This window comes from Odocoileus virginianus, chromosome 24, assembly GCF_023699985.2.
Source record: "Odocoileus virginianus isolate 20LAN1187 ecotype Illinois chromosome 24, Ovbor_1.2, whole genome shotgun sequence".
Lineage (NCBI taxonomy): Eukaryota > Metazoa > Chordata > Mammalia > Artiodactyla > Cervidae > Odocoileus > Odocoileus virginianus.
In genome coordinates this window covers 36,202,686-36,229,047 of record NC_069697.1, presented here as the reverse complement: position 1 = coordinate 36,229,047, position 26,362 = coordinate 36,202,686, and the positions used below count along the sequence as shown (strand labels likewise).

The 26,362-nt window shown below is 38.2% G+C and overlaps 1 protein-coding gene across 2 annotated transcripts in view; it reads left to right on the top strand.

The window, feature by feature from the left end:
- Nucleotides 1-26,362, top strand: part of PDZRN4 (PDZ domain containing ring finger 4) — a 391,568-nt gene that overhangs the window by 291,819 nt on the left and 73,387 nt on the right. The gene's annotated exons all lie outside the window — the stretch shown is intronic.

Below are 26,362 nucleotides of genomic sequence, written 5' to 3'. Positions count from 1 at the left end.
TATCAGTGGACAGTTGATTTACAACATTGTATTAGTTTCAGTATATAGCAAAATGATTCAGTTGTCCATATGCACATACCTATTCTTTTTCAAATTCTTTCCCCCTTTAGGTTATTGCAGAATATTGAGCAGAGTGTCCTGTGCTATACAGTAGGTCTTTGTTGGTTATCTATTTTAAATATGGTGGTGTGTATATATCAATTCCAGACTCCCAATTTATGCCCCCCCTCCCCACCACCTTTCCCCTTTGGTAACTATAAATTCATTCTGTAAATCTGTGATTCTGCTTCCATTTTGCAAATAAGTCCATTTGTATCAAAGTAAGTTCTTTTGTGTCACTTTTTTAGATTCTCCATGTAAGCGATATCATGTATTTGCTCTTCTCTGACTTACTTTGCTTAGTATGATAATCTCCAGGAACATGCATGTTGCTGTAAATGGCATTATTTCATTCTTTTTAAAGGCTAATATTCCATTGTGTATATGTTCCTCCTCTTTATCCATTCATCTGTCAGTAGACACTTAGGTTGTTTTCATACCCTGGCTATTGTAAACAATGCAGCAATGAATACTGGGGCACATGTGTACTTTGAAACAATGATTTTCTCTAGACATGTGCCCAGGAGTAGGATGACTGGATTAAATTAAATATGCATTCGTTTTTTTAAACAACATCCTTGTAGAGAAGGGGGAGAAAAAGAAGCAAATGTAGAAACATTTGGTTTTTTAAGGAACCTCCATGCTATTCTCCATAGTGGCTATACCAATTTACAATCCCACCAACAGTGTAGCAGGGTTCCCTTTCCTCCACACCTTCTCCAACTTTTATTGTTTGTAGACTTTCTGATGATGGCCATTCTGATTGGTATGAGGTGATATTTCATTGTAGTTTTGATATTGAATAGATTATATGCTAAATGCATGTGAGGAAAATAACATTTGGTAACTAGTAAGTGCTGAATGAATATGAGCTATTAAAACTATTATTTGCCTTATTTTCATCTCACCTAATATAACCCTGACCAAGCCAAGGAACCCAAAGACCAGATAGATTTCAGTTCTCCAGATCTGCTACAAACTATGTGACTTTGCACTACACACTTAAACCTTATGATTCTGTTTCCTTAGCTAGGTGAAATTTCCAGTCCAAATATTCTTTGGCAGAACCATAGGCATTTCAGTCTGAAATCCATCACAGGGTGACAAACACCAGAAAAAAAAAGCATGCAGTAGATCAGGTGTGCCTACATACCAGTCCACCTGTTGATTTTTTTGTTTTTAGACGGCAGCCTCCTTCTGGCCTATGAACCTGGTCCCTACAGTACTCTCTAGCCTGACTCCTTAATCATCAATCTCAAGCCACAAAAATTGTACCCCTCTCCAATCCCAACCGCTTCCTAGAAAAAATATGCTTGCTCTGTACACAGTTTTCTTTAAGTTTCTTAGTGTTGACACAAGTCAGCCTGTTTAATTCATCTATAGTAAACGGCAGTGTATGTTAATCTGTTACCATTCCCAGACAAAACGCATGTTGTTATTTTTCAACTGGAGTTGGTGGTGGGGAGGATAAGGAAAAATGAGAAATTTCAGGCATCACGGCAGAGGAGGCTACTGAGGAAACAGAAAGCACATCTCTGGGCAGGCAACACTTGCGTTATCCTGTCTTGGCACAACACGGATGAGACAGCATGTACCCCTTATTATCCTGAGATGACTAGATCCTAGAGATTGACTATTCCTGTGTGTTAATTCCAGTGCGGAAATGACATGCCAGGAAATTCCCAGAATGCCAGGACTCACTGGAAGTGTTACTGTTTGTACTGCCACCTGTTTCCTACGTTGCTATTTGTGTTTGTTTTGAAATAGAATTAGAGGAAAGGCAGTTTAACAGTCTCTGTCTACTTTTGCTACAACTTAACCTCAAAAACAAAATTTAACCAGAATATACCTAAAATATTTTTCAAGTTTAACTGTTAATGAGATAAACTAAAATGAAATGCCATTTAGAAGAAAGTATAGAAAACTACAAGGTAACAGTAACTTCGATATTAATATGTGAAAAATCACAGCCAATAGTTTCCAGTATATTATAGGCAAAGCAATGGAATAGCATGGACCTATGTTATAGTATAGTGCTATTTTTAAAAAACCTTGATACTTTGTTGCCAAAATTTTCATATGCAGCCTAGAAGACCGCTTGGCATAGATGCTGTAAAAGAAATTCAAATAACTGAAGGGAGGTTAGATAGTAGGACTTCCAAGGCCACTTGTAACACTGAAAAATAAATTTTATGACTCCTATTCTGTTAAATCCACTGTTTGAAATACTTATTGAATTGAGTTGGGGATAGAAAAACCAGGGAACAACATAGTTATCAGTGGATGAAAATTTCAGACTTAGCATAAATGCAGTTCAGTTCAGTTCAGTTCAGTCGCTCAGTCATGTCCGACTCTTTGCGATCCCATGGACTGCAGCACACCAGGCTTCCCTGTTCGTCACCAACTCCCAGAGCTTGCTCAAACTCATGTTCTTCAAGTCGGTGATGCCATCCAGCCATCTCATCCTCTGTCATCCCCTTCTCCTCCTGCCCCCAAACCCTCCCAGCATCAGGGTCTTTTCCAATGAGTCAACTCTTCGCATGAGGTGGCCAAAGTACTGGAGTTTCAGCTTCAGCATCAGTCCTTCCAATGAACACCCAGGACTGATCTCCTTTAGGATGGACTGGTTGGATCTCCTTGCAGTCCAATGGACTGTCAAGAGTCTTCTCCAACACCACAGTTCAAAAGCATCAAGTTTTCGGTGCTCAACTTGCTTCACAGTCCAACTCTCATATCCATACATGACCGCTGGAAAAATCATAGCCTTGACTAGACGGATGTTTGTTGGCAAAGTAACATCTTTGCTTTTTAATATGCTATCTAGGTTGGTCATAACTTTCCTTCCAAGAAGTAAGCGTCTTATAATTTCATGGCTGCAATCACCATCTGCAGTGATCTTGGAGTCCAAAAAAATAAAGTCTGACACTGTTTCCACTGTCTCTCCATCTATTTGCCATGAAGTGATGGGACCAGATGCCATGATCTTAGTTTGCTGAATGTTGAGCTAACTTTTTCACTCTCCTCTTTCACTTTCCTCAAGAGGCTCTTTAGTTCTTCTTCACTTTCTGCCATAAGGGTGGTTTCATCTGCATATCTGAGGTTGTTGATATTTCTCTCGGCAATCTTGATTCCAGCTTGTGCTTCTTCCAGCCCAGCGTTTCTCATGATGTACTCTGCATATCTCAATTTGAAAGTTGAGCATAAACTCAACTGAGGTTCAAATCCCATTGCTTATGAATCTCTATTGTGCAACATGAGCAGATGGATGTAACTTTCAGGTGCAGTAATCTAAAAGAATAATTGCAAAAATTGAACTCAACAAGACTGTATCTAATGTATCATGCTGGACATAGAGTAGGAGATCAATGAATGAGGCCTCATTTGTGTGGCTCGTCAACCAGGAGATTACAAGACAAATGGCAATACCCTGAAAAGGTGATAATTGGGAGAATATAGGCTATGACAGAAGATGAAAGTGGCAGATTGACCAAGATGGGAAAGTGGAGAATGAAAATAGGGAAAAGAAACCAAAGTAAGGAAAGTGGGAAAAGCTTTTTGGGAAAGATAGCCAAGAGTCAAAAATGAGTTTGTACTGTGGACTAGCATGTGTTCAGTTACTGCGAGTTCAGCCATCACCCTCCTCCTACTCAATCCTCTCTAGGCTCCTTTCCTCCCTCCTACCCACAAATACACAGAATGCTGCTTCCTCTGGGCCTTTGGAATGGCTGTTTTACTCCTTGAGTTCCTCCATATAGACACATCAGTTCAGTTCAGCTGCTCAGTCATGTCCGACTCTTTGCGATCCCATGGATTGCAGCACATTGCATTCCCTCTTCATCACCAACTCCCAGAGCTTGCTCAAACTCATGTCCTTTGAGTTGGTGATGCCATCCAACCATCTCATCCTCTGTCATCCCCTTCTCCTCCTGACTTCTATCTTTCCCAGCATCAGGGTCTTTTCAAATGAGTCAGTTCTTCGCATCAGGTGACCAAAGTATTGGCATTTCAGCTTCAGCATCAGCCCTTCCAATGAATATTCAGGACTGATTTCCTTTAGGATTGACTGACTGGTTTGATCTCCTTGCAGTCCAAGGAATTCTCAAGAGTCTTCTCCAACACCACAGTACAAAAGCATCAATTCTTCGGTGCTCAGCTTTTATTATAGTCCAACTCACACGTGCATACATGACTACTGGAAAAACCATAGCTTTGATTAGACGGACCTTTGTTGGCAAAGTAATGTCTGTGCTTTTTAATATATTGTCTAGGTCGGGTCACAACTTTTCTTCCAAGGAGCAAGTGTCTTTTAATTTCATGGCTGCAGTCACCATCTACAGTGATTTTGGAGCTCAAGAAAATAAAGTCTCTCATTGTTTCCCCATCTATTTACCATGAGGTGTTGGGTTGGATGCCATGATCTTAGTTTTTTGAATGTTGAGTTTTAAGCCAGCTTTTCTGCTCTCCTCTTTCACTTTCATCAAGAGGCTCTTTAGTTCCTTTATTTTTTTTAAAGAGTGGTGTCATCTGCATATATGAAATTACTGATATTTCTCCCAGCAATCTTGATTCCAATTTGTGTTTCATCAAGCTTGGCATTTCATACAATGTACTCTGCATATAAGTTAAGTAAGTAAGGTGATAATATATACACATGAGCATTCCTTTTTCTTTTAATTAGGTCTTTGCTCAAATGTCTGCACCTTCTCAATGAGAACTACAGGGGCCAAAAAGGAAAAATGACAACTCACCTCTTGCACTATCAGTTCTCCTCATGCTGCTCTATTTTCTCCATAGCAAATAACAGATAATTATCTTTTCATAGTACTTAATATATTTAAGTATTTAATATATTTATTGTATGTTTGCTTCATTAAAATGTCGACTCCATGAGGTCAGGGATTTCATTTGACTTGTTCATTTATATTACCTCACTGCCTGAATCAGTCTAACATGTTGCTGGTGCTCAGTAATTTCTTTCTTTTTTTTCATTCATGAATGAAAATTGAGGCAAAAACAGGAAGAGGAAACTAACCTTAGATTCAAGAAACTTATTTTCTAATTTTTCATTTTAATTAGTATTCCCAGTGCTGTGACAGGAGGATAACATTACACACATCTAATTATATTTTAAATTATAATTGTTAGCTTTGAGTTTTAGTAACATCATTTGCCCTCTAGTCACTGTAACCAACTCTAAATAGGTCTAAACCTTGAAATAATATGAGCAGGGAAGCTCAACTGTATGTATTAAAATGTTTAATATTGTAAGCTTTAAAAATATGCTGTTTTCCAAAATTTAGCTAATTATGTAAAATATCCATTTACATGTTTGGTTATATACCAACAAGATTCTTTAATTCATAAGGCTTGTCTCTTGATATCTATTCAACAGTAGAAATATTTAAAGCTCTGATATCTAGCAATTAAAATTATAGTGGGAGCAACGAATGTAGACAGAGCACAAATTTTGTCACACTTGATCACCCTTTTCTATATCATGCTCAACTACCCTAATGAGGAAATATGGAAAATGTCTACTAGCTGAGAGGTGAGTGCTTTCCCCTACTGGAGTTCTAAAGTTGAAAAAGTAGTTCCTTGTTGGGTAAACATAGTAATTGACTTTTATAGCCTTTTAGAAAACACATATGTATGCAGTCTTTTTAAATCTAGAAAGAAATGTATTATATATTAATGAACGAATGAGTAAAAAATGAGTCTGCTATTTTTCTTTCTATTAGAATCCAAAATAACAGTATGTAATGATGTCAAGAACTCTAAATAGTTAACTATTATTTTCCTATTTTCATAGTAACTGTTACCAGTTATTGTTAATCTTGTGGTGTTTCACAGCCTTTCAGTCCTGCAAAGGTACATTCCATTATCCTTTCCACAGTTCTTTATCCAGCATCCAAAGTCCTGTCCCAAGTTAGCAATTCCATGAAATGTTGAGATAATTGACATGGAGCAGAGCATTTCTAAAAACAGTACATGGGATCTCAAACAATTTTTAAATTCATATTAGCAATGCATAGGCTATTACTTATTAGGGTGCATATTACAAGCATATATGGGTCTCAGTACTAGAAGAGAATGTGGAAAAATGTTTAGAGGAAGTTATAAATTGAATAAAGTATAAAAAATAAAATCTGTAATGAAAAATGACTGAAACACAGTATTTGTTGGAATAAATATTGCAGGTCACCTGGAATCCAGGGATCTTTCTCATCTCATCCTTGTCATATGGCCATCACCAACAAAGCATGATCTTACCACTTTAATGACAGCTCAAGGAATCCCGTATATAGTAACTGATGGACAAGTGATACCTTCTGGGTCTCTATACCAGAACAACACCACAATGAAAGAACCCTGACAATCATACAATCACATTTAACTTTTCTCTATTGACAGAAACAAAACAAAACAAAACATAATTAGAGCCTTTTTCTGGCCACATGGCATGGCATGTGGTGTTTCAGGAACCAAGGATCGAATCCACACTCCCTGCAGCGGAAGGGCAGAGTCTTAATCACTGGATCACCATGGAAGTCCCAGGGCTCTTTTTATAAGTACTTTTGGTTGGTATTTCACTCAGATATTTTCCAGGTCAATTTTTCCCCTTTAAATATGACTATATATAATTATAAAATTTTAAAAATCCATGAAATAGAGGTTAATTTCTCTCCTCAACTTCTGTGTTATGTGTGTTTCAATATTCTTATAATAAATAAGAATGTGTCTACTAGACCCAGCATTCTTCAACCTTCATGGAGTAAAATGTCATTAAAATGAACTTACACCTGGGCATGATCTTGCCTTCTAGGAGACATTTTCGGGTGTCACAGGTGGCAGTGTGTGTATGGGAGAGTTGGGGCGAAGCAGGCAGTAATACTACCATCTAGTGAGTAGAGGCCAGGATGCTGCTTCTCAGCTTCAAGATGCAAGACCGTCTTCCCCAGTGGAAAACTCTCAAGCCTGACATCACAACCATCGAGAAAGACCAGCCTACAGGCGATTCTGCTATTCAGCAGTTCAGTCACCTCAGAAATAATTTCCACCAGCTGCTTCCCTCATGCTTCCTGTGTTAGAGTAATTGCAAGGTAATGGGGCAGTAGATATAAATGGAACATACCTCCATGTTTGGAGTCTCAGCAATTTACACGCTGTTTGATTTAAGCAACAAGAGCAAGTCAGCTTGCCATTCTTTAAACTAAATTTTGTTCTTTTACTTTATTTTGAAAGACGTAGACATCATAAGTTTTGGCCATGTTACTGAGGTTTTTCTTCTAAAGAGAACTCTTAACTTTGTGAAGCTGTCATTTAGTAAGTCTAGGAAATTGGTAAAAATGTCATGGTGACATCAATTGACTGTGATCTTCAGCTTTCTAAAAGTTACCAAACTGAATATTTCTCAAGGTCCCAGTTCAGCCAATAGCTCTGTGCTCTGGTTTCCAGTAAACTCAGAAATACTTGTCAGAATTAGGAAATCAGTAATCTCTTCTTGTTTTCATTGCCTTCTTTGATAAGCAATTTTGCTGAGAACATAATATTTAGATTTAAATTAGCAACCATTTCCTATATCCTTCACAGGGATTGATGAACTAATCTAGGCAACAGGTTGAGAACAAAAGAGAGAGACCTGATGATGGCATAACAAGAATGCTGAGAGTCAGTCTAGGCTTTACAACTTGTTGTATGACCTTGGTAAAAATCAATTAAACCAATATCTACCTCCTGCTTAAGATGTACATAATCCTTAAATCTCCTGTGAACGGTGGGATGCATATTGGTGAGGAAATTAACTCATAAACTGCTAAATAGATTGCAAACATCAAGCCCCAAATTCCCTCATCTGTACTGACTTCACATATATTTGAAACTTCACAATGAACTGAGGTTTTGGAGATTTATGTAACTTTCCAAGTCTACTTTGGTAGCAAATGGTATAGAATTCAAGTCATCTAACCACTAATCCAATGCTCTTTGTGTATAACATTTTACTTTTTAAAATGTTTGCCATCTAAAAATCTCATTTGCATGCTTTGTCAACATGTCTAAACCTCCTATCATTATCACTCTCTGATAAGCACTGGATAGAGAACCCTTTTGAATGCCATACAGATAACAAAATAATAAATATTTTCCATATTTTATTGAATTCTAACTCTATCTTGCATATTGGTTATATTTTATTATTTCCTCATTATTTTGTCATAACAGCTTTTAGAGATCAGCATTATTATCCCCAGTTATATAGATGAAGAAACCAAAGTGTGCAAGAGTCTAATGATCAACCTGAAGTCACATAGTTGCCAAGGGACAAAGCTTGGGACCAAGCTACAGTCAGACAATCATGATTTTTCCTTTTACTTTACGTTGCCTTTTTGCATTATAATGCATATTCATGATTATCTTGTCATGTACTATTTAAGCATCCTACACCCTCAAAGTAGTACTTTCTCTGTGTTAGGGTTAGGGTTACAGTTAGGGAGATGGTACTTTTTCTTGTCTCCAAGGATGTCATGTTCAGTATTGGAATTTTAAAAAAAAGGATAAGTATGACTCAGGCCTCTCTCGTTTTCTCTCTTGCTCTCACTCTTTCCTTTCTTTCTCTTCCCATTCTCCCTTCTCATGTAAGAAAGTTTAAAGAAAAGTAAAGTAAATGATAACTTATGAGGAAAACACTTAAAATGAAAAATACTTTCAAATATGGCAACATTACACAGTCTTAAAAAAAAGATGTTAATCCTCCACAGATGTGTGGAGCATCATCATGTGTGTTCACCTGAGGACCCTGTCTTTAGGATTGTCTGTTCTCTGAGACCCTCTACTTGGAACTTTTGTTTTGTCAGTCTCCCCATACATTTTGAGAAATCCCTACCATCTACCTTTTGGTGGATGGAGAAGGAAATGGCTACCTAGTATTCTTGCCTGGGAAATCCCATGGACAGAAGAGCCTGGTGGACTGCAGTCCACCATCTCACAAGAGTCGGACATGACTCGGCAGCTAAACAACAACAACCTCTTGGTGGAATCGCATTTCTCAAGATCCATCGTCTCAACCCCAAGAGTACTACCTTCAGGTCTGAGTTATTAGAATCATCTTCTGAGGGTTCCAGTAGGACAAGGTAGAGTAGGGTTTTGTATGGTGAGGAGCACAGAATATCCCAGGGTGAGCATGGGTGCTGTTGGAGTCTTTGAGATTTCCTTCCAGACAGGCAGCACAGTCACCACTTTACTTTTCTGATATCCAGTGAGTAACTCATAATCCATACACACACTCACACACACACACACACACACACACACAAGCACACACATACATATACCACATGCCCAAGTCATCCCAATGCCCTGTGAATCCTCGGAGTAGTTTGTCTCAATTTTTAGTTTGGTTTAACTTCTTCAGCAGTGAAGAATTCTGTCAAAACTGGGGCAAATAAAATACTTGTGAATAATTCTGCCTTTCATTGTCCAAGTGAACTGTCTTCCTTTGTGCCTTCATAGATAATTTTAGTGGGACATTGGGAGAGCCTGTGTTAGGAGCCACCAACTAGTCACAATTCTAAAAGGAAAAGGCTATCTTGTGCAGTTTAAAAAAATTGTCTTTAGCACTTTTGTTCTCATTAGAAATTGCATGTTATATTATAAACTGATTAGGCCCTGAAGACATTTTCATGTACTTAATAAGAGCCACTTCTGATCATATGTTAGTAATGGCTGCCTGCAGGAGAGTGGCACATTTTTACCTTTGTGCTTTATTCTCTTTGTCTGATTCCTAGACATTTACCCAGTATAGACTGACTAAAAATATTTTCACTTGATATAATTTTGGTCACCTAACTCCTATATGTTTCATTCATACATATTCATAGAAGACCACATTACCCTCAGAAAAATGAAATCTATGTAATGAATTGATTAGTGTATCAAGCAATTGTACTGGATGCATACAAAAATATGTGTTTTCCTTGATCTTAAAAGATGCTTTTTAAGTTAAAGATTTATTTGTTCAACAACCCACAACTCCTACATGCTGTGATAAAAACATTAAAAATATGAGACAATAATGGCAAACCAATAGTTAATTTTCACATATTAAAACATCTTTAAAAGATAGAAAAAACCCATCATCTAAGATTAATTTTTATGTTATCTCCTTACTTGTGCAAAACTCTTGGAATTTATATCTTGCTTGAAGAAGAAAAGGAATCTTAGATCATATAAAAAGCATGTGACCACCTCCAATTAGAGAGTTTCTCTCCCCAAAATTAATGAAAGGGTCATAAGAACAAAAAATATACTATGCTTGGCAAGGAATATTGAAGAGGAGCCGTGTGTGTGTGTGTGTGTGTGTGTGTGTGTCTTTGGCACTCAGATTAAAAGATATCATAAGGAAAGTGTGTTTTCTCTCTGTGATTTGAGTGTTTTACTGGGATGCAGGTGGTAGAAATTTCTGAATCTCACCCTGCCATTTGAAAAGAAATGAAGGGAAGACTCTGTTTAATGCTGAGTCTCACCATACTAGCTGTCATATTAAACATAACTACTTCAGGTTCTTGGCAAATATGAGATCTTCGTGGTGCAAGAAAAATCTGACTTCATTTAGCATTCTCCTAGTCACTCCTTTTGGATTATTCTTTACACCTTTGAAATGTCCAAGTCACTCTGGGGTAGCTATTTGTAAGCTGCCACTGTGAGATGACATTTAAAATGAATGAAAGAGATATAGGCAGCATCCTCTCTAAATAAACAAAATCAAGCTAGAAAGCTGCTGTGGAAATGCTTGTTTTCTGTCCCACTCTTCTGTGCATATGGCATTCTGGAAATTATAAATTCTGTTTTTATAGAACTACAATATTTATTACCAGAGGAAAATAGATTATTAATTACAGCCAAAGGCTGCTTTGATTAAATATACAATTAATTAGCTATGCTAAGCTCATCCATCCCAGAGCTCCTAATATTTTCAGCCTGATGATTCTTCTAGTACTTTTAATTAAAATTGTTTTAAAAAGCCACAAGTTAGTTGCATGTGCACTTAAATTGAAGTTATCTCTTCAGTGTTTCACTGGTTTCCGTATGCCATGTAATTAATCTTTTGTGATTAAACGTACATAAAATCATCAGAGATGCAAGGTAATTTGTGCAGACATGGAACAATGGAGCGCCTTGGCAGGATTGTTTTATCTGCTGAAAATTATTTTAAAATTGTACATATGTTAATTGTTTACAGGAACTAAAATTACAAAAATATGCCCCTCTCCCCCCTTCTTCCAAACAAAGCAAAATAAAATCAACAGTCTTAGTGTAGAAACATGTTTGTGGTAGGTTGAATTTAAGAATATAATGACTCCATCAGTGGTTACTTTCCCTTTGGTCTTCAGTCTCATTCATTTCCTGAAGGAGTCATAGCGCTGTGTAAAACACAGTTTTCAAAAAGTGCCCCCAAGTACTGCTGTCTAATTTAACATGCATGCCGACAGAGCATGCCAAAACCTTGAGTTGGCTACAGTTTTGCATATAGTCCAGCTACTGTTTTGGAGACGTTCTCTCTGTTTGAACCACTCATTGTAATGTGTCCACCATGGTGAAAACACAAGAGAACACAGGTGATCTCTTCTCTGGGAACCTCATCCATCACACCACTGTGGGCCACTGAACTGCTGTGAGGCAGTAACAAAAGTGGGTTACACGTGAGCAAGGCCAGACTTTGACCTAGGCATCTCACTGAAAAGTTCAATGACAGATTGACAGGTCCTGGAGTCACCTTCATGTCTGAGTTTTACTTGATTCACTTATAGAAAACAAAGAGGTGGAGGGTTCTTTTTACTAAAGTTTTAAATGACTTCAGGATTGTGTGAGAATAGTGCATATTCATGCTTATATATACTATTATAGATTTTCTTAGAACTGTGAAGATCTTTAAATATCATCTTGTCTAACCTATTCATTTTGCAGAAACATTTTTTTTTTTTCACTTTTCAACTGAAATTTTCTTGTCCTGGGGACAGAAATTGAGACAATTATCCATACCTCTGACTACCTACAGTTCAATTCAGTTTTGTTCAGTCATTCAGTCTTGTCCAATTCTTTGCAACCCCATGGACTGCAGCACGCTAGGCCTCACTGTCCATCACCAACTCCCAGAGCTTGTTCAAACTCACGTCTATTGAGTCAGTGATGCCATCCAACCATTTCATCCTCTGTTGTCCCCTTCTTTTCCTGCCTTTACTAGTTACAGTTGATTACTTAATTGTAGTCTGATGAATTACTTACTAAAAGAAAATAGAAAACATAAACCCACCAATCCTCTTATTCAGTTTTTAGAGCTCTATACCTCTATTGATGTGTAATAATAATAGAAATTTTAAGAAAAACTTTTTTTTTCACTCAGTATCTATGTGATCATGAGCAAATTGCTTAAACTCTTAAGATTTAATTTCTTTATGTAGAGGATGAGTTTTATAATTCCTTCACCTCTAGGACTAGATAGTACTGAGTGGAGTATGTGGCACATAGTAAGCACTCAACCAATTTTTATTACTGTTATTACCTTTATTACCCATTTCAATGTACATATAGAGACAACCAAGTTAAGAAATCACTGAGGAAAATTTCAGCTATTTTATATAAAATTATATCAGTTGCTATTTTAAATGCATTTACTTCATCTTTTGGCTCAGGCAGCTATTATTTTTTTATTAAATACAGACCAATATAATGTTTTTCACAGTTCATGAATTTGAGGAATTTGGAAGCATGGTGTTAAGAAGGTTATGGGCACAAATTCAGCTGTTTTTACTTGTGGGCATAAAAGCATGTGAATTTCCCTGTGGGTTTGGCCTTTTTACTGTAGTTTCATGTCATCGATTGAGCTCAACAAGTGTCAGAATGAATTCAAATGGCAGAATCAATTGTTGAAAATGATTTAAACCTTCCACTTCTCCAAAGGTGATGACTGTTTGTCCAGATTTTTGTCCTGTCCTTTCAAACTCATATGAAATAACTTTCATATTCGAAGCACTAGGTTAGAGATGTTGGTAGTGAAGAGGCAGTTATATATCATACAAGTTCTACTTTCTTGTGTTAATCCCTATGTTCTAAAACTCCTATATCCACTTGGGTGAAATATCTAAGTTTATAACTCACACAAAGCTATAAATGACTCAGGTGGAGGGCCCTAGAAAGGTATAAAAGTATTTGTGTGTGTGCAAGTTTGTGTGAGTTTTATGAGTGTTTGTGTACGTGTGTGAGAGAGAGAGAAAGAGGGAGAGGGAGAGAGAAATGAGTGTGTACAGTGTTGAGACAGTTACCCTGTTTCCTAGGTGAGTACTAACCAGAGATGCAGTTTAAGAACATTGGAAGAAGTAAGTTTTATTTCTAAAATAGTCACTGAAAATATAAGTCTATAGGAGATGGGCAACATCCACTTAGAATGCTTTTGTACTTTATTTTTAAAAATTAATTAAAATTACTTTACAATGTTCTGTTCAATTCTACTGCACAGGAAAACAGTAGAATCAGCTGTATGTATACACACATCTCCCTTTTTACATTACTTCCCCATTTAGGTCACGAGAGCACGCTGAGTAGGGTCCTTGAGCTATACAGTCAGTTCTCATTAGTTATCTATTTTATACATAACATCACTATTTTTATATGTCAAGAAAGCCTTTATACTTAAAATCAGATTCTACAGCTTGTATTTCTGTACAGGGAGCATTTAATCAATTGCACTAGAAACTGTGGCTAGGCTGTTGTAGAAAATCTGCCCATCGGACAGTCCTATTGAACTGTGTGTGAATGAGAGTATCATAATGCCATTGTACAGCCCTCTCCTGCCTCCTCCATTTGGACCGTCCTCGCTGTCCCCATCAGATACAGGCACTGATCATTCTCTCCATGTATCTTCCTAAAAATGATCTTCACAATACCAGATAATCACCCACCTAGAGCCAGACATCCTGGAACACGAAGTCAAGTGGGCCTTAGGAAGTGTCTCTATGAACAGAGCTGGTGGAGGTGATGGAATTCCAGCTGAGCTATTTCAAATCCTGAAAGACGATGCTGTGAAAGTGCTGCACTCAGTATGCCAGCAAATGTGGAAAACTCAGCAGTGGCCACAGAACTGGAAAAGGTCAGTTTTCATTCCAATCCCAAAGAATGCTCAAACTACCACATAATTGCACTCATCTCACACACTAGTAAAGTAATACTCAAAATTCTCCAAGCCAGTCCTCAACAGTACGTGAACCACGAACTTCCAGACTTTCAAGCTGGTTTTAGAAAAGGCAGAGGAACAAGAGATCAAATTGCCAACATTTGTTGGATTATCAAAAAAGCAAGAGTTCCAGAAAAACATCTATTTTTGCTTTATTGATTGTGCCAAAGCCTTTGACTGTGTGGATCACAACAAACTGTGGAAAATTCTTCAAGAGATCGGAATACCAGACCACCTGACCTGCCTCTTGAGAAATCTGCATGCAGGTCAGGAAGCAACAGTTAGAACTGGACATGGAACAACAGACTGGTTCCAAATCAGGAAAGGAGTATGTCAAAGCTGTATATTGTCACCCTGCTTATTTAGCTTATATGCAGAGTACATCATGAGAAATGCTGGGCTGGATGAAGCACAAGCTGGAATCAAGATTGCTGGGAGAAATATCAATAACCTCAGATATGCGATGACACCACCCTTATGACTTAAAGCGAAGAAGAACCAAAGAGCCTGTTGATGAAAGTGAAAGAGGAGAGTGAAAAAGTTGGCTTAAAACTCAACATTCAGAAAACTAAGACCCTGGCATCCGGTCCATCACTTCATGGCAAATACACGGGGAGACATTGGAAACAGTTACAGACCTTATTTTCTTGGGCTCCAAAATCACTGCAGATGGTGACTGCAGCCATGAAATTAAAAGACGCTTACCCCTTGGAAGAAAAGTTATGACCAACCTAGACAGCATATTAAAAAGCAAAGACATTACTTTGCCAACAAAGGTCCATCTAGTCAAGGCTATGGGTTTTCCAGTAGTCATGTATGGATGTGAGAGTTGGTCTATAAAGAAAGTTGAGCACTGAAAATTGATACTTTTGAACTGTGGTGTTGGAGAAGACTCGTGAGAGTCCCTTGGACTGCAAGGAGATCCAACCAGTCCATCCTAAAGGAAATCAGTCCTAAGTATTCATTGCAAGGACTGATGTTGAAGCTGAAACTCCAATATTTGGCCTCCTGATGCGAAGAACTGGGTCGTTTGAAAAGACCCTGATGCTGGGGAAGATTGAAGGTGGGAGGAGAAGAGGAAGACAGAGGATGAGGTGGTTGGATGGCATCACTGACTTGATGGACATGAATTTGAGTAAACTCTGGGAGTTGATGATAGACAGGGAGGCCTGGCATGCTGCAGTCCATGGGGTCACAAAGAGTCAGACATGACTGAGCAACTGAACTGAACTGATCATCCTAAATGCCTTTCCTGCTTTAGTTACTTCTCACGGCAGACTTTGGAGTTACCTTCAAATCCTAAATGAGACCATGCTATATTTCAGATGCAAGGTGTTTAAAACAAATACCTTGCCATGGCCCATTGAAAACACAGGAATCTTGTGAAAGCCTCCTTTCCAGTGTCTTTTTTCTGTACTTACCCAAATCCCTTTGAACTCTGTTACACCAGATTTCCTACTGGTTCCCAGAAATCTTGCTCTTTCATTCCTTTGCCCTGGGGTTCTCTTCCTTACTCCCATCTTTGCTGCTAATGAAACGCTACCTCTTTAAGACCTCCTCAAATGTCAAGTCCTGGAGTCAAATCACAATATTGCCAGATATGGTTGGCCCTTGATGCTTCTATAGAGCTCTACCAGCACCTTTATTTCAGCTCTTTACAAGTTCGCTTACAATTACAGATGTAGCTGTTGTTTTTCCCTAGCAGATTGTGAGAGCAAGTGCCTTTCCTTATGCCTTCTGATCCTCGGCTTCCAGAGCTTTCAAATGGGGATAAAATTCTTACCTCACCTGATTGTTCTTGGATGTGACTGAGCTAACAGAGGCCAAGGGCTTGGCTCAGCTTGTGGCATTTTGTGAAGAACGCTCACTCAGTGCTAAGTGGCGTTGTCGTTGTTGCTGCTAGGAGTGTAAGCACAGCTATTTTCTTGTATCCCCAGAGAATCACCTGGTCTCTGTCACTCAAGAGTTCCCCAGGAAGGAAGGGAGGGAATCAAGGAATCATGAGTCAACATCATAGCATGTCAGCTGTCTTAGCTGCGTTATTTATATGGTCCTGTCCACAGCGCTGTGAGTGGGTGTTACTAGCTCCTGTTCCAGACGAACTAACTGAGGCTCAGAGAATTTAGATAACTTAAAGCCCCACAACTGATATTGAGAACTGTGTAGAGACCCCAGTCCTGAATGATGCCCACATCCTTGTTCTTTTTGCTGAAACACTGAATGCTGGGCGGGGCTCTCGAGCAGAACAATTAATGCCTTTTCTTTGCCACTCAAATCCGTTTTTATGGTGAAAAGTGAAGTCGCTCAGTCATGTCCGACTCTTTACGATCCCATGTACTGTAGCCTACCAGGCTCCTCCATCCATGGGATTTTCCAGGCAAGAGTACTGGAGTGCGTTGCCATTTCCTTCTCCAGAGGATCTTCCCGACCCAGGGATTGAACCCGGGTCTCCCACACTGTAGGCAGACGCTTTGCCATCTGAGCCACCAGGGAAGCCCAAGTAAAAGGAATAATGTGGATAACTGGGCTACAAAATAGAGCTGGGCAATGAAAGGCATGCAGTTTGCACATAATCACAGGTAACTTTAGTCACAAGCCCAATGACATTTGTTTTAACATGATGGTGGTGGTGTAGTCACCCTAAACTAAAGTTTAGTCACTTTAGTTGTGTCTGATTCTTGTGACCCCATGGGCTGTAGCCTGCCAGTCTCCTCTGTCGATGGGATTCTCCAGGCAAGAATACTGGAGTGGGTGGCCATTTCCTTCTCCAGGTTGTTCTAACATGTGTCCTGATAAATACATAAAAAATTATTTAATATATTTATTGAGTGTCAAGTATGTGCCAAACACATTTGGGGCCCTTAAACAACAGTACTAGACAAAACATGCAGCTTCTTGTCATTCAGCGTTTGTTGCACAGAAGCATTTAAATAGCTAAGCATATTTTGCTATGCTTATAGATAGGGAACAGTGGACTTCTGGTGAAGATGTCCTCAGCATCTTTGATGTTGTCATCAGTGTCCTATTACAAATAAGTCACTATCTTGTCCCTCATTAGTAAATATGAGTAACACTAGTATTCCTTTAATTTAACAGAAAGTTATTTTTGACACTTCTGTGACACTATGCTAGTGTGGCTGAGACCCAAAGTTATGTTCTTAATATTCATATATGTTCTCATCATGAAAATGGTGTCACGAGATCTCGTCCAAGGGCTGAGAGCACATTTCCGCTTGCTCAGTGAGTATGAAAAATGTATAGCTCTGTCGAATTCTCAGTTGCTTATGCTGTTTATAGTAATTTTTAAAGAAAATCTGGGTCATTTAATTACAATGAAGTTTGTTCCCAATGAAACAGTTTGAGTTCATTTTAACAGCATTTGCCCTATGTATGCCTTATGTCTTTACACCCTTAGGCCTGCTGCAGGCAATTTTATGTCTCCATCAGAATTTCTCTTTAAGTTTAACATATTTGGATCTGATGTGTCAAAACTCAATGGATAGGTTTATTAATAATCAACTACATCAGCTTAGTATTATCTTAGGAAGTAAAAGGTCAATAAGTAGTTGTTATCCTACCATTTCATCAGTGGACTCTTCTTCAAAGACTTCAAGTCATTATTCACTGCTTATAGAGTCACTTGAGATATAAAAAGTCTTTTATAGTAATGAAAGAACTCCTACAATTAGCCAGAAGGCAGTCATCCATCTTTTTAAATAGCTCAGCTTGGAGGAGAACAGGATTTCAGGTGATACTCAGTAGATGAATTGTTATGACAATGATAAAGTTGGTGATAGCAATCTGTGTTTTTTGCTGTAGGGGTGTGTGTGTGTGTGTGTGTGTGTGTGTGTGTGTGTGTGTGGTATGTGCACAAGAAAAAAGACATTCAGTTCAGACTAAGAATTTGTTCCTCTTAAAGATAAGCAAATACAGAAACACTTTGTAGGGAGCTTATAATTCATCAATTGCTTATAATTATTTGCTAACTCTAAATGATTATAGCATAAATGCATTTGTAGCTAATAACAAATATAACAATATCTTGAGACAATTTATTTTGACATAATTTCAGACTCATCAAAAAGTTATAAGAATAGTACAAGAAATTCTCAAATACCTACATCTAGAATTTTATTTAACATTTTTAATAAACATTTAACATTAACATTTTACATGTGCTTTAGATTCATTCTGTCTCTCCTCTCTTCCCCACCCCATCCCTCAAGTGTTCTCACTCTCTCCCTCATCAAGTCATAAAGATTAATATCATCAATAGTGGGCCAAGGTGGTAAGTTTTAGCTTTTTTTAAATTAATTTATTTTTTGTTGAAGATAACTGTGTCACAGAATTTTTCTGTTTTCTGTCAAGCTTCAACATGAATCAGCCATAAGTATACATATATCCCCTCCCTTTTAAAATTTCCTCCTGTCTCCCTCCCCACCCCACCCCTTTAACCATTATTTTGTTATTGTTTTTCTCTTTTAAATCAAAGGAGTTCCATGCCTAGTTATATTAATAAGAAAGAGAGAGCACACTCAAAGTGTTTCACTGAAGAAAGTTGAATGAAGGAACACTTACAGAGGTATGAGCAGAGTTAAGGGAATGAACACAATAGAAAGAGAAATCATTACTACTCACAGACCTGAAGGAGGAAGGTAAGCCAGGGTGTGAACCAACCCTGGCCAGAGCTGGCATCCTGAAAGCCAGGAAGGAAGGCCCTGGATAAAGACAGAACATTAGCTCTCTTACCACTGGCCAAAGCAAAGAAAAGACATAAAGCAAGGGAGCCCAGTGACATGGAATACAGTTGGCAGCATCCCAGCATATACAGAGCTGGGTAGAAAAGAGTACACTGTGGATCTCAGGGACAAAGCAAGAAACACCAGCTCATGTGCCAAAGAGGAGTTTCCATTTCTTTCATTAAGGGGAGGGAAGATAAATTTATTTATAAGTAGGGAAATAAAGCTATGTTGCATACATTTTATTTCCCTCAGTAAGAATCAAAACTATCATAACCTGTTCCTTTAATAATTGGAATAATTTACATAGATAACTGCCCTTCAAATTTGCTAAATCCCAGCCAAATGGAAAAGCATGGAAGAAAAGTGTGGCAATGAAAAGAAAGAAAGAAGCAGAAAATACCAAAGAAGGAATACAAAAATTAAGACAGAGAAAAGATAATAGGGAGAAAGGCAATTATTAAAAATGCATCCCCAAGATTTCCTATAACCAAAAATACAAATTGGTTCAAGAACAGTTCTGAAAAATCCATAAATAATGGGTCTATAACATTTTTTAAAATGTGTTTTCAGTTGTGCTGGGTCTTTACTGCTTGGTGAGCGCTTTCTCAAGTTGTAGCAAGCAGGTGCTATCTCCTTGTTATGCACCAGCTTCTCATTGTGGTGACTTCTCTTGTTGAGGAGCACAGACTCCAGGCACAAAGGCTCCCGTAGTTGCTGCTCACCATCTCTAGGGCGTCAGCTTACTAGTCGTGGCGCATGGGCTTTAGTTAATGCACAGCATGTGGGATATTCTCGGACCAGGGATCTAATCTGTGTCCCGTGCATTGGCAGGCAGATTCCCGTCCAGTGCCCCACTAGGGAAGTCCTGGGTCTGCAACATCTTAATAAGAAAAGTTGGAGATGAGTCTTGCTTGCATTTGGGAACACTTTGTCATCAAAATGTACCATGAAAGGAGCTGGGAAACAGCATCCTGTAGTACTGACCTCAGGGTCACAATCAGTTAACTAAATATATTATTAGGCTTTTAAAATATCTCCTTGGGTTAATGGGAGTCTGCAATTCACAATGTTACATGTAGAAGCATTTTGAATAAATTCAGTTCTTTGTGTTGTAAATGTGTGTCACACACGGTTGATAGGGCAAATTCCGCACTGTCACAAGTTATAGGTTAGACTGCAGTCTCTATTGATTACCTGGTAGCTCAGTCAGTAAAGAATTCACCTGCCATGCAGGAAACTTGGGTTTGATCCCTGGGTTGGGAAGATCCCCTGGAGGAGGGCATGGCAACCCACTCCAATATTCCTGCCTGGAGAATCCCCAAGGACAGAGAAGCCTAGTGGACTGCAGTCGTGGGTGGCAAAGAGTCGGACACGACTGAGCGACAAAGCATATCCCAGGAAGGACAACAGTCTCTACTGGGGAACATACAAGTCGGGGGCAGCAGCACACGGGGACCTGGAACTCCTGGACATACAGTGGGTCTGTATTCCAGTGGAGAGACCCCGCCCTGCTGCGGCTCTCTTAGGGTCACGTGGGCAGGGGGGAAACGCAGGAGATTTAGGCTGTCTGAGTTAGAAGTCAGTTATCTCCATTTTCTGGGAAAGCCAGCTACTCAGCACTGGGGAGCCTTTGGAGCTCAAGGGAAGCTGCAAGACCTCACACACCAGCAAAATGAAGCTGCCACCCAGCAGTCCAGGCAGCACAGAAGGAGCCCCAGGATCACTTCTGAATAAGTCTGCTCATTAGAACCTGTGTGATAATTACCATATTCTCTTCCCCAAATCTGACAACAGCACTGTCAAAAGAACACTGAACTACACAGACTTTTGATTTAATGCAACATAACATTTTTTACGTTCTCACTTTCTAAAATACGATTATCACAGGCCTACCAATGTTTTGTTCATTGACAATATTTTTTAAATGTTTCAAAATTAAGTTTAGTCAATCTCACAAGATTTTCTTCATAGCATGTTGCACAATTCCTTTTCTGTGAGTTCTTTTTGCTATAAATATTTCTTATGCTATGCTGTTCTCAATTTACATAACAGATGTCCATCTAGAAGCAAACATACCAAGTTTAGAAAAAGGTGATATGCTTAAATTCCTTAAAACTGATTTACAGATTGTATATGACAAGTGTTTTAATGAATATAGAGTTCAGATTATTTTAAATTCCTTTCATACCAAACATTTAGCAGCAATCTAAATATTGCTTTTTTCTTACATGTTATTAGGCTCTGTTTTTGTAATACCCCCATAATTATCAGAGAATTTGATCAGCAATCACATAGGGATTCTAATCAAAATTAATTTCATAGTTATTCGTGAGGGTGAGATTTCTTGTAAGCTGCCATGCCCATCCATAATTACAGCACTCAGGTCTGAGGATCTAAAGTAAAAATAGTGACTGTAGTTGATAACACTGTATTATATAATTGAAATTTGCTAAGCAAATAGAACGTAAATGTTCTCACCTAAATAAAACATAATTAATTAATTGAAGTGATACATGTGTTAATTAGCTATTTGGAATCCTTTCACAATACATACATATATCAAATTACTACCATGTACATGTTAAATATCTTATAATGTTTTTATCTGTATCTCCATAATGCTGAAAATAAATGAATGAATAAATGAAAAAAATAAATTTTATAAACATTAAAAAACAGTATTTAAATGTTTTATGCTTGCTTATCCTCCACTTGAAATTGTACATAATCTTTAGTATTCTGCACCTCTTCTACTGAGTACTTTTATATGTATAATCTCATCAAAGGCAGAGATACTTAAAAGCCCTTAGTTTCTGAAAGAGGCACAGAGGTTTGGAAACCCTCATCGTCCCAAACAGTCTACGTTGGAAATGAAATCGCATCAGTGTGATTTGGTCATTCATGCCCTTGTTTGCGCTTTAGAAAAAAGAAAAGCCTGTTTGTTTTCTGACACTCAAGAAAATTGTGCATGTGGCTGGATTTGGAGGAATAATCAAAGCAGAAGAGTTCACATACAAGCTGAGGCCACCAGTCACTCTGGGGAGGTTGTTGACAAGTGGCCCAGATTTTGCAGTTTATCCAAAAGAGTAGATTGATTTTTAGTTAAACAGAAGCTTCACCAAATGATAGCGTGATCTGGTTTACATGTGAAAAGCTATATTCTTTACTTAACATTCACAAGTTGCTTATGGATTAATTAGCCCATCTGCCACAACAAATGGATTCTCACTTCTTTTGCATTGCTTGCTGAAAAGTGACTACTTGTCTCCTATTCACTTCCCTCTATCAATATAATGGAAAATAATTTTTTAGAAGCAAGACATTTATTTGTTCATATCTGTAAAAATGTGTATATATCTTCAATGTATCAACTAAACTGATAAAGTAAGTGCAGGAAAGAGGAAGACCTCTGGAAATGGTTTCCCATGGTTAGGATTTCCTTTAGTCACTTAACATCCAGAGAACTATTTCAAGTTTGGCATGATTAAGGCTCCTTTTTACACTTGCTTCCAATCCCAAATCTATTTTTCTTCTTGAGGGTAACCACATCTCTGTTTCTCCCAAAACTTCTATCATTAGCATCTTCCTTTCCTCTTTTATGCTGTTACCAATTCTGATAATCGTCTTTATCAATATTGTGCCTGGTTTCTCATTTATCTCAAATCAGGTGACTTAATCACCATTTCAGAGTCCAGTTGCTCCACTCTGGGGCTGTGAGCGTCTTATCAAAGAGCGAGTACATGAGTCTCTTCAGTTTTATTCTAGTTGCTAGGTAGCTTTAGAAACAGATCAGTTTTGTCCACAGTTATCAAAAAGCCAGATGTTATAGTAATAAAAGGAATTACCTCATATACTTCTCATGTTTATTAGGACACTCTAACCTCTCATTCATTTCATTAGCAACCACTTTAGAAAAAGGTCTCTTCATCTACACCTTGCTTAAATCAAATCATCAGTCTTCTGCATGTACACTTCAAACCCACACCCTGTAATGCGTGTGTATATCTAATTTTCAAATTACCTTTCCTCCCATCAATTTTGCTCCCAACACTCTTCACCCAGTTTTTCCTCCTGCAAATCAACTTCTAGCACTTTTGCTTCCTTCCATTGATTAGGCACCTAGAACAGTTTGGATCAGCACTCTTAATTATCTATATTAACTGGAATGCCATTAATAGCTGACTTTTCCTTCTTCGATTTCATTTCACGTATATTGTCCATACAAAACCAAGATTGAGGTAGAGAGAGAGGAAGAGGGAAGGAATAGTGAAGGGAGGGAGTGAAGGAGGGAAGGAAAGAATATGATGGAAAAAAATAAAAGGATAACGATATGGCACTAGGTAATACCAAATATCTTGTTCGTTTAGGATCTAACCACATGGAAAACTCAGTTTTGCTATTAATTTATTTGCTAATTCACTTCAAAACTTTCTATAGGATTAAAATTTCAGATATTCTTTCAAAATTATTCTTCTCCCTAGCTGTAACTAATGATAACTGAGTAAAGCAACTGCCAGAAAATCCCATTTAAACTCTTCTTTTTTCTATTGTGAAAGGCATAACTTATGGTGACCTTTTGGTAGGCTAACAGTATGTTGATGAACTTCAAGTGAAGTGAAAAAAAAACGCGTTTTGTATCATCAGTGCTCACATTTTCTAAGGGATAACATGGGGCAGTATACTGAGCCTTTAAAGGTCATAGACTTCTTTACTTTGAGAGATATTAAATAGCTTATGAAAATAGGGGTCAGCTGCATGATAACTAGAAGAAAAGAGCATTCCCAATAGGGAAGTAAGATATTTGAGATTATATTGACTGTCCTTTTTTAAGATTGTATTCAATTGTCCTTAAAGCAAAAAATTAATTTTGCATATAAATGCCATGGTTGTAAATGAATGAATATACAGGTCTTAGAATCAATAGCTATTGATCTTGCTGTATAAATGCTAATATTGTCTGTATATACTAAGTATTATGATAAGAACTAATAATTTCACAGTCTAAAATACTCTCCAGTAATTTTTTGTTTCTGCAAATTTTTTTATACTTTTCTGAACTTTGCAAAAATGGCCTTACTTCACTTATAGGAGCATAAGATAAATAATCATTATTATTAAGGAACTTTTAAAAAATTATTCTTTCTTTGAAGATCACTAAAACAAGTAAGAAACAAACGAGTCTCAAGACTAGATTGTAGGCAGGGTACTGAGCCACCTTGGGGAAGAAGTGGAATAATGGCATTTCTTCACTATTTAATGGCATACAATTTATGCATTAGTAGGATTTCATGTCGGCTTCCCAGGTGGTGCTAGTGGCAAAGAACCTACTGCCAATGCAGGAGACGCAAGGGATGAGGGTTCAATCCCTGGGTTAGGAAGATCCTCTGGAGGAGGGCATGGCAACCCACACCGGTATTCTTGCCTGGAGAATCCCAGGGACAGAGGAACCTGGCAGGCTATGGTCCATAGAGTCGCAAAGAGTTGGACGCGACTGAAATGACTTAGCACACACACACGCAGGATTTCATGTATGATTGGAAGAAACCATGGCCATAAATTATTTTCCATTTACCTTCAGATAATGTTTAAAGTTCCTTCATAAAAACACTTTCATTCTGCCATTGTTAGGAGTTACTTTAGATACAATGCTTATAGGAAAAGATAGCATTGTTGACATTGCTCCAGTAGGTTTTAAATAGCTGATAACAGATTATGACCAAGAGTTCTTTTCAGAGAGGTAAAGGTATAAAATCTTGCACAAATGAATATTCACTCAGTTGAAGGGACACCATGAAGCAGGAAATGTGTGGATAAAAGGGGAATTCTTCCATACCACATAGATTATGATGGAACAGTCTATCTACCACTGGATCATCTTCCATAATTCTGGAGTTACTAAACACTGACCATAAGAAGAGACAGAGGATGATGCTCTTCAACACAAGAAGCCAGATTTCAGTTTGTACTTTTCCACCCTGAAACTTCTCTTACCACGTGCTGACTACAGGTCTTCAGGAGTAGTGGCCTCTCCAGAATGCCTGTCATCTGAAGGTGCTAAAAGAATGAGTGCCAGCTAGTAGTTGTACTGTGTTCACATTGCCCCATATGCGCAAAGTCATCAAGCCATTCCAAAGTTATACCAGTGAACTCAGTGGTCATGTTCTAGTTCATGGAGAAAATTAATGACTATGCACATTGGTAGGAAAACACCCAAATCTCCAACTGAAGTTTCTTACTAGTTTTTCATAAACTGTACTGGTTCATATGGTGCTGGTGAGGAAACTTAAATTGCTCAATTTCTGAAGGCACATTAACTCCTTCAAGGGTCAGTTGAGTAAATTAGCTCGGGCCAGGTCATTAAGCCTATCTCTACATGACATGACAATTTTCACCTGGCACTGTATCATTTACCCCAAAATGCCCCACATTTGCTCTGAGCATGCATATATTCTTTCTCTACTTAGGGGGAGAAAGTGTGCTCATTTGAATGTCGGCAGTCTCTCGCTAGCTCCAACTCAGTCATTCCTTTTGTGTCTTTTGAAGGCTTCCAGGGATCTCTAAAGATTTGCTGGTGCATAGCAATTATTAGAGCCTCACCAGCAGACGGGTGGTTTAGTTGTCTAGAAATGGTATAATTTCAGGGGTTTTGAGCACAGTACTGTACTCCCAAGTATCTCTTCCTATTTACAAAAGCCAATGTTATTGGTTCATTTGGGGCATGAGTTTTGACTTTCTTTTATGATTCTATAGCTGTTTATGAAAACACAACTTCCACTAAGAGGCTGTGTTATTAGAACCCATGTTAGGGGAATAAATTGATGACAATTTGAGAGCAGTTTCTGTACTGCCTCTCAAGAGGGTAATCAGAAAAGCCTGTGGGTGTTTTGGGTGCCACAAAGGTGAGGAAACATCATTGGCCCTTAAAAAGCAGGCATGGGAGAGTGTCACTAAAAGAAAAATTTTTATCTCGCAAACACCAATGGTTGGCCCAACTGAGAAGCAGTGATGGAAGGAAAAGGCAAACATCCCCTCTTCCTCTGTTATGTCCAGGCTACATTGGAGAGTCATAAAATGGTATAGATGAAAACAGGTGAGGCGGCAAAGGGACATGGCATACTCTGTCAGAGGTGTTTTAGAGTGGTGCCCCTTTCTTGTGCATGTAAGTCAGCTGGAATCTTGTTAAAATGCCAGTTCTCATTTAGCCAGGGATTCTGCATTTCTAATCTCTTATGCTGCTGGTTCACAGACTATACTGTGAATGGCAAGGACTTAGGATAACATGCACATGAGCAATGAC